Here is a 6571-nt window from a genome sequence, read left to right on the forward strand (position 1 = left end):
ACCAGGGACCATAATAATTATAAGTAAAATAATTTAAATCAGCATTTAATCATTATTTTATGATTTTCACTTTTTTCGCTCAAAAATATTTAATAGTTATTACTGAGTTTTGTTTTTTTTTCTGATAAAGAATTTTTAAATATTATTTGATTTTTATTTTTTCGAAAACAATTATTAATTTATGATTTCTATTTGTTTGCTCAGAGATTATTGTGGTTTATTTTCCCACTTAAAAATAATGATTATTTATTAATTATTTTTATAGTGTGGCTACATCTGAAAAAATGTGTCGGAAATCACGCTAGTAAAGCTTACGAGTTTTTTTAATAATCATTATTCTTAAGTGAAAAAATAAAATTCAATAATAATTATTATTTTTGAGCGAAAAAATAAAACTCAAATATTAATTTTTATTTTCCATGATAAAAACATTACAAGGTAAATTCATTCTCTCAATTCGTCGGTCTTGATTTTTTTCTGACGTTTGCAAGCATTTTAAAATCATATAAAAAAAATAAAATAAAAATAAAAAAAGTATTCACAATTGTTGTTTGAGATTGAAAATGAGAATGTGTGTGTGAGGTTGAGTTTTGAATATTGAAATTATATTGCTGGCAAACGCCAGACTGCCTCTCAATGATTTTATCTTGTAATATTTTATCATGTTATTTTCAATTTGTAATGGTTAAACTCAAAAAATAAAAANATCTTGTAATGTTTTTATCATGTTATTTTCAATTTGTAATGGTTAAACTCAAAAAATAAAAATCTATAGCAAAAATGTGTGCGTACAATCGAGAGCTTCTGCAACGCTTAAAATATATAGATTTTTTTTCAAATAAAATTAAAAAAAGTGATTATTTTCCGTCCCTGGTTTCAACTAGACAATTTAGCCTGATTTAAATTAGATAATTTCAAACTGCTGAAGTTGAAAAATCCTCATTCCTTTGTATCCGGTTATAAACTAGTCTCGACACCAAAGTCTCTCAATTTTTACCATAGCAATGCTATAAATAACTCATACATATACAATTTATTTAGCACTTTTTGTTGTTCTTTTCCATAGCTTTTATTATGATTGTTTGTTGTTTGTATGTATAGCAGTCGCTGTGGTAAACTCAAATATCTTAAACAATAAATTCATAAAATGTGACGCACGCCTCATTCAACGACATCCACTTGGTACATATGCATTACAGTATTCACGTATGCATATAAATATAATAAAATATTTGAAAATTTACATATATAATTATTTTCTTTGCATTTTCAGTAGCTGTGTACGCCCTTGCGTAAATTCAAGCTCAAGGTTTCTCTTTAAGCATTTTTTTTCTCATCAATCAACATACCCTCCATTAAATTAGATAAGTACATAATTAGGCAGTTGGATAATTTATTGAAAGTGATAGTAGGAGCAGTAGTGGAAATTGTGCGCGCATAACAATTCGCTAGACAACAATTCGCAAGTGCTTTACTTATAGTGAAAGATTGTTGTTTTGAATAAATAAAAAAGCCAAGTATTTTAATCAATCTATAGTTAAACTGAGTTTGCTTCTAGAAATAATTATCGCTTTAGATGTCATTATTTTTTCTTTTAAGTGAGAAAGGGAAAAAGGGTTAAAATATCACAATAAACATACATGTATGTAGGTGTGTGTGGCCGTTTTCAAGCAAGTATATTCAATTTCTTTTAGCGTTTATCTTTAAAATCTACCAATTATACCTGTGTACTTCTGTACATCGATAAAAAAAAAATATTACAAATTAACGCGATTTTAGCCACTTGAAACTTGTATTTTATTGTACTGCAATTTTTGTGCATACCCAAAAATGTTATAGAAATTCCAATTAAAAAGTTCGAAATTTTGTTGAATTTTTCTAAGCTTTGGTTAAAGCATGAACAATGTTTGTATACAAAAATAATAAAAAAATACTGAACACATTTGAATATTTAAAAAACAAATCAACTTGTGAACACTTTTTTGAGAGAAATATGCCGAAAAAACTTTGCGAAGTGATTTATCGATTGTTTGTCTCTTGTTTGTCTTAAAATTATTTTAGTTATAAATTTTTGATTTTTTTTAAGTTGATTTACGTAGTGAAGACCAGTAAATAAGGATAAATTTATTTTGGAAAATTTATGATGAAATATGTATACGGGTCGTTCCATATCATTTTTGCAACTAAAAAATAGATTGGCCTGAAACATTTTTTTTTATAAACTGGATGCAATATAAATCGACACCTATTTTTTTATTTTCGCAAATTATGCGAAATTTGCGAGTAATAATTTTTTAAAGTTTTGATATACGAAAAAATACGATGATTTTAAGGTCCTTCAAATCATTGTAGTTTCTAAACGAATTCTTATAAAAAAGTGAAACTTATAGGTTATGTTAATAATCGTTAGTACTCTTTAAGTACACAAAAATAAAAAAAATATATATTTTTTTTCATACAAATTTTTTTTTTTTAGTTTTTATACATAAATGTATATAACTAAAAATGGGACTCTTTAAATTTGTTGATTTTAAAACTAAATAAGCTCTACAGTTTTAAGAATATCTCCTAAAAATTTCAGAGTGGGAGGTTAAGTGGTTTCTGTCCACCAGCCAATTCTTTATAGTCATTTAAGCTCTTTTCTCATATAAAGTGCACCTAAGAACAGTAGCATACAGTTTGTTTATGTTTTTTGTGAAACATTTTGTATGAGTTGGTATTTTTTTTTTTAATATTAAAATTAAGCATCTCAAACTATATAACAAGTTTCAGTTTAACGTAAAAATACATGCTGATTTTTTATAACGAACCCCTAAGCAAGAAAAAATTATAAATACTTTTCAAAATCGCTTTCCATACTTCATTTTAGAACTTTTATTTATGTATATTAGACTTTTATAAAATCGCTCACTGAGTTTTTACACGCAAAAATAATAATACATAGTTTGTAAAATAAAAAAGAATTCATGAAATAATAATAAGGATAATATAAATTGTTAAATTTGTTGTGATGTATTTTTTAAGAAGTTTACGATTTGAAATTTTTCGCAGCTGGAGTATGTTTTCACTTTTAATTTGTGGTCGGTTTCAGCTTTAACAAAATGAAGCTTTTGGGTACCTGGTATAGTTTTGCAACTCTCAAACCACACCTTCAAGAATGCAGCTGCAGTTTCGTAATCAGTTTCGCTGCAAAATGCTATTTCGATACTGGGAAAAGTGCCATCTTGCAGAGCCCACTCATACAGTTGATATGCAGTGGTTATTTGATGTTCTGAAGTCATCTGGAGGCTAGCTTTCCTTGCTATGCTACTGTTCTTAGGTGCACTTTATATGAGAAAAGAGCTTAAATGACTATAAAGAATTGGCTGGTGGACAGAAACCACTTAACCTCCCACTCTGAAATTTTTAGGAGATATTCTTAAAACTGTAGAGCTTATTTAGTTTTAAAATCAACAAATTTAAAGAGTCCCATTTTTAGTTATATACATTTATGTATAAAAACTAAAAAAAAAAAAAAATTTGAATGAAAAAAAAAAAAATTTTTTTATTTTTGTGTACTTAAAGAGTACTAACGATTATTAACATAACCTGTAAGTTTCACTTTTTTATAAGAATTCGTTTAGAAACTACAATGATTTGAAGGACCTTAAAATCATCGTATTTTTTCGTATATCAAAACTTTAAAAAATTATTACTCGCAAATTTCGCATAATTGCGAAAATAAAAAAATACGTGTCGATTTATATTGCATCCAGTTTATAAAAAAAAATGTTTCAGGCCAATCTATTTTTTAGTTGCAAAAATGATATGGAACGACCCATACACACTACAATATGTGTATTATACAAAATTATATTGTTCTTACAAGGATTCTACTACCTCCATGTTTTCGACTATCGTTTCCAAAAATAACCACCACTTGATAGTATCCCAGTTCAAATATCCATAGGTTTCTCAGAAACGCCCCTAACGATTTTGAAAAAAATTTTGTAGATCCAAGAAAGAAATTTTTTGTCTCCAAGAATACTCGTATAAGATTGCCACCTATTCGAAATTCGCTACATATGAAATAAAACATCATAATATGTGTATCAAATTGAAGGTATTTTTAAAATCCCTAATTCACAAATATTTTTAAATAGGGTTGCCACCTATTTTGAGTCGCATGATTATTTAATTTTTTGTTTAGGAAATAAAGTTTCAATATTACTATTCACTTTAATCAAGATATGTACCATCCATCCCAGCGTATTTATAAATAGGGATGCAACCAAATTTTTAAAGTAAGACATTTACTTACTTTTTAAGAAATCAAAAGCCAATTTTTTTTAAATTTATTTCCAAAATATTATTTTTAANAATGTAACCAAATTTTTAAAGTAAGACATTTACTTACTTTTTAAAAAATCAAAAGCCAATTTTTTTTAAATTTATTTCCAAAATATTATTTTTAAAGCTATCCAAGTAACCAGTATTTGATGCCCAAACCTTGAAAACTTAAAAAATATATGCACTTCGAGCAAAGCTACATGATGAGAAATACACTTACCAAAAAAAAAAAAATCCAACGGATGGTTTTGTAGTCGAGAATTCCAGAAAATCCATATTTATGGCTCGAAAACGGCTATTTTTGACAGACATCTTTATCATAACTTCATCTTAACTGTAACTACAGAATAATAAAAACTATTTTTTTACATGTTCTGCTTTACAACTTTAATAGTTGTGATAAAATGTTTAAAGTTAGAATATAACAATCAGGAAAGTAAAAAGCAAATCTACACTTTCGTTCCATTTGGCATTTACTATGTATATGCACATATGCACTAAGAGAAAACAAGAAAAAATTTACGAAAACCTCAAAAAAAATATTTGGATGCAATATCCTCATTATTCAACATCTATCCTCTATAAACATTCGGGCTCATTTTAGTGCGAGAAAAGTCTCAGATTTCTGAGTTGTAACCCTCGTGATAAGCTCGAAAAAGAGTCAGAAAAACGCATATTTCCCTTCTTAGAAAGGCACACCAATAGAGTCTGAAATATGACGCTTTTCTGAGTCCTAAAACCAAATTTTCTTTATAATTCTGATTACTTCTACGTCAACTTTTTTGCTTTCGTTCAACTCAGAATCTATGGCACAAAAAGAGTCCGAAATATGACGTTAACTGGTCTCAGGGTCATATTTATGACGAAAGAACGACTAATTTTAGACTCATAAATTCAGAAAATTGTTTAAAGGGTTAATTAATGAAACAACAATAAACTCCTCGTAGTCAGCGCAAAGCAACATTCTAAGCCAACGGCTGTATGGACAACTTTGTGGGTTTGGCTCCTCGGGTTTCGAATGGGCTAAATCTTTCAAATCATGTTGTAGATCTTGTGGCTTATTAACTAAAATCAAGCGGAAATTCTTCATAATAAAATGATATTTATTTCATGATGGAAGATGATGAGGTATGAATAGGACGTTCTAAAGGGTTTAATGAATTAGCTCAATTTAGCACTATGTATTGTTTTGCTTAAGCCCTAGTGTATAAATAAACCAATATTTTAAATATATATATGAAACTTTAAACATTCTAGCAATATCTAGAATATACTTTTTTATCCTTTTAATATTTATTCTTGATAGGTAACACTTGAGTTTCTTGTTCGTTGGGAATGAACCAGCGGCTCTACCATATTTTGAACACAGCTGTATGTATAAATAGTGAGCAGGTTGTTAAAGAACATAAGAATTTATATAATACATACGTATATGTACATTAGGACGGAGTTAGTTTCGAAAAAAAGTGCATGACATATTCGAATTCCACGTTCGATTCTAAGCAAAACTAGTAAACAAACTATATACCAAAAATTACGTTTGACCCTCCGTTTTTATAAGAAAAATCTGTTTTTTATAATTTTTTCTGAACGAAATTAATTTTTCATTTGCAAAATTTTGTGTTTGCTTCATGCAATATACTGCTTTTTCTTTTGAAAATTGGGAGGGTAAACCGTAATTTTTGGTATATAATTTCTTCGCCATTTTTGCTTAGAATTAATCGTAGAATTTGAATTTGCTACATATGTACTTTCTTCGAAAATTTTGCTCCGAATAAATTACTCCGCCGTAATGTACATATGTACATACCTACATATATATACAAAGATATATTAACATCAATTTAAAGAATTGTTAAATACTTAAAACAAAAATTAAACGCCCGTGGCATAACCGCGGTTCACTGGGACCACATATATGTATAGTATTAAATAGATGATCATACATATGTACGTAATAGGGTATTCTTACGGTGACCATATTTATGAGAGCCGAATACGGGACAAAAAATAATTTTGCAAATTTGTTCCACAACAGTTTACATATCTTAAAGCCTTCTTTAATGATCCTAGATGTATTAGCCCTGACACAGCATAGTAACATAACGAATTTATAAGATGATTTTCTCGAGATTTTTACCCAGTAAAATTTGTTAAAAAAATTCATTTAATTTTTGTATAATAAAGTGCAATTTTTAGTTTCTAAGGCTTCCCAATAATTTTTGGCAATTTTTTTTTTGTT

The sequence above is a fragment of the Rhagoletis zephyria genome, unplaced genomic scaffold, assembly GCF_001687245.7.
Source record: "Rhagoletis zephyria isolate East Lansing unplaced genomic scaffold, Rhagoletis_zephyria_1.1 Rzeph_scaffold_04262, whole genome shotgun sequence".
NCBI classification, from domain to species: Eukaryota; Metazoa; Arthropoda; class Insecta; order Diptera; family Tephritidae; genus Rhagoletis; species Rhagoletis zephyria.